The sequence below is a fragment of the Meleagris gallopavo genome, chromosome Z, assembly GCF_000146605.3.
Source record: "Meleagris gallopavo isolate NT-WF06-2002-E0010 breed Aviagen turkey brand Nicholas breeding stock chromosome Z, Turkey_5.1, whole genome shotgun sequence".
NCBI classification, from domain to species: Eukaryota; Metazoa; Chordata; class Aves; order Galliformes; family Phasianidae; genus Meleagris; species Meleagris gallopavo.
The window spans coordinates 19,155,253-19,158,723 of NC_015041.2; the positions used below are offsets into that span (position 1 = coordinate 19,155,253).

At 33.2% G+C, this 3,471-nt stretch overlaps 1 protein-coding gene across 1 annotated transcript in view; it reads right to left on the minus strand.

The window, feature by feature from the left end:
* ADAMTS6 (ADAM metallopeptidase with thrombospondin type 1 motif 6) overlaps positions 1-3,471 on the minus strand; it is a 246,452-nt gene that overhangs the window by 99,655 nt on the left and 143,326 nt on the right.

Sequence of the window (3,471 nt, forward strand, 5' to 3'; positions counted from 1 at the left end):
TCCATGAAGGTTTGAAAAGGTTGCTTTGTTGCCTTTTGTTCTTTCTGTCTGGGTATTCGTATGACTTCATTGCTTTTGTATTCATATGATTGATTAAAAATTCTTTTTTTTAGAAAAAAACTGTGGATAATATTAACTGAAGGATTTTTGTTTATCCAGCAAACTGATTTTAATTTCATTAATAATTTCATTAATTAACATTAAGTCCTGCTATGTGATGTAACAATAAAAGATAGTTAAATAAAAAAAGAAAGAAGAAATTGGGTAAATGCTGTATGTGGCATACATTGCTATCAGAAGCACCAATGCCTACATTCTGAATTTTAAGACGGACTTCTCCTTGGGAGTGGAGGAAGATATGTGTAATTGCTGATTAACTAGAGGTATTTAAAAGTTAAGTAACAAATTGAACTGTTAATACCACTGATGAGATACAATCAATTTGTAAAATTTATCACTATAATTATGAATTACAATTTCTAGTTTTATTTCATCTCTCTAGGACAAGGGATAACACTGAACTTAATATTCTTGCATGTTGCTCATGTTGCAGTAACACCCAGACCATGGTGGTCACTGAAATTCGTGCATAAAATGCATGTCCTGTCACCTTAGCTTGCTGCAATCCTGTGATTGAATTACCTGACTCAGTCTTTAGAAAGTCTCTCAGTGACTTTTTCTGTGCCTCAGAAAGGATCTGGAAAAGATTCTGTTCCTGCAAACATTCTCAGGGAGGCAAACATACAGACGCTTGTGAAAACAAAGTTTTCAATTGAAGTATTTTGGTTTTTCTTTTTAATGAAGATTATCTCCCCCCAAAAAGATATTTTTTTCCCATTTAAATTATGCCAAATTTTGTTGCAAGCTGTAGTATTGTGTCTTGGCTAGAACATTTTAAAACCTGCTTTTTACTTTTGAGACATTAAATATATGGATACTTGAAATTATCTGTGAAATGACAAGGACTGTTTTTCCATTTCATATTCAACTCATTGCATGGATTTAAATTAAAGACATATTTTAAAATTGCTCCCGAACTGCTTTTTTAAAATACAATTAATTTATTCTGCCATGCCTTACATGTGGCTCGTATGCCTTAGGCTCTGTTTTGTATTGGTTCTGCAGCAGTTAGTAAAATCGGAAGCAAAGCTAGTAAACCATGTAACAATACTAGCTACTACTTAATAGAAATGTACTTGTCATCTTTGTTTGCATCCATTTTAATTTACATTTCTGTCTTACTAATTCTCTTGTGTTTAGATGGTGCAAAAAAATGCAGAAATGCATTTTGTTTGAAAGTTAGCCTCCTTTTTCTTTAACATTTAACCCTAATTTCTCTAATGTGTTCTTTTTTATTTTCCCATTAGAGTGACCTCAGTTCTGTGGTAATTTTTATTTTTTTTAATAAATCTGTATGCTTTTTTAATTGTCTGTCTGTCTATGTGCTTGTTGTTGACACTTTAAAAACATAATGGAAAAGCAATGTTTGTTCTCCATATCATGAACTGATGTTTTGCCATCTGTCCTGCGTATGTACAGCTAATCATTTAAATGGTTAGCTCTTTCTTTAATACCCATTGTTGAAACTGAAAGTTGGTAATTTCAAATTCTCATGTGCTATTCTGTAGGACATATCACAAAAATTTGATGAGAGAGGTTTTCTTTTTAACTGGAAAAGGGGATTCATTATTTAAAAGTGAGAGTTAATCTCCTTTAAAACATTAATAGTTTTGAACCATAGGAATGTAGATTTAACAACAGCACTACTTGTGTAAGCTGTGACAGAACTTTTCCCATCCAGTTAGTGGAGACAGTGGGTTTGAGGAGAGAGCAGCAGCTGGATGTTGTTTCTTTCTTGAGCTGGAGCCTTGCTTTCCAACTTCAACTGCATGTAAGAGTTGATGAGTTAGTATAGTACTTCTGCAGTCTGATTTCACTTCAAGGTGTGTGTTGTACTAAGGCAAACTGCATTCTGGTGAACTACTTTAAGGTGTTTTTTATTTTATTTATTTAAGAAGAAAAAAACAACTGATGTTTATACAATTACATGTAGGAATAACATAAAGCTAACTTGCTTTTTCATTATGCTGCTTGCTTTTTCTTTTCCCTTTCAAACTAGCTTTTCCAAAATTTCTGCCTATGGTTGCTGCGTTAAAACAACTAAAACTTGGGTTAATGGAGATTTTCAGCAATGGATTTATGGGATATAAACTGTTCATTTAAGCAACAGTCAGGTGGTGATTGTAATGAGTGCCTAGAGCCATGTTTAATTTGGGGGTATTTCCAACTCTTGGAAGTGCAAGGTAGTCTGTTAAACTTGCACAATTTCCATTCCTCTATTTATCTGATACAAGCATAACATGTTTGTAAGGCACGATGAATTGTTCCATTACTAGTCTGTATTTCTCCTTCTAACAGAGTTCCTTTTGAGAATAATGTAATTCAGGCATATTCTGTAACTTACAAATTGAGCTTCTCCAGCTTATTTACACTGATTTAAAAGAAAATGTAAGCTTTTTTCCATTTCTCCATGAAATGCATCTTTTAGATTTATCATACATTTAATCTTCTTGTTACACAGTTTACTGGTAACTGTCTTGTAAAATGCAGATTTGATATTCCCCCCACTCCAGGACATAGTGTTTTTTGTTTTTTTTTTCTTTTTAATTTCTTTTATTTTTTTATTTTTTTATTTTTTTTTGTAATTGGCACTTCTTCAGGAACTTATGTGTCTGATAGCCTGAGCCTGAGCCTTCAATGGTTATTCTGCCATCAAGTTTTAGAGCTTCAAGGTGACTTTAATGGTCTGCATTTCCAGAGAAGCAGAGGCAAAAAGCCCTCTGATTTCATGAGTTTTTTTTCAGTGTATTCAGTAAAACAGTCTGTACCTTTCATTCTGCACTAGAACATCTTGAGGCATTAGCTTCATTAGTACAGATAGATCCTATAGGACATTCTGAATGTTGAGCACCTACTAAATTGTTATATGTAGGTAATGCTAGTGACCATTGGCATGATGAAGCTGAGTGAAAGGGGAAGCTGTTTTACTTTTTAGTTGACACATAAATGTTTCAGAATAAAAATCTCAGAGCATGTACCTGAGCTGTTATACTTTAGTTCAAGCAAAACATGCATACTTCCTTTAATTGTTTTTATACAGCACTAGTAATCTGGCATGGCATGGCATTAACGTGCATTGCAATTGCTTGTATTTCTTTAATAATTTGGATCAAAACTTCAGTTGTTACCAAGTTGATGAAAATCTTGGAAAGTGGCAATCTGAAGTGTTACAAATAAGCAGTAGCTAGAACAGTAGCAAAAATTATCCCACATCCATTGTTTGGCAAGGTATCTGTTCACTAACACTTTTGCTCCTATTAATGGTAACTGGGATTAAGGTTTTTCTTGTATTAATTACTTTGATTTGCAGGCATGAACTAAACACACACGACTTTTTTTTTTTGTTTTGTT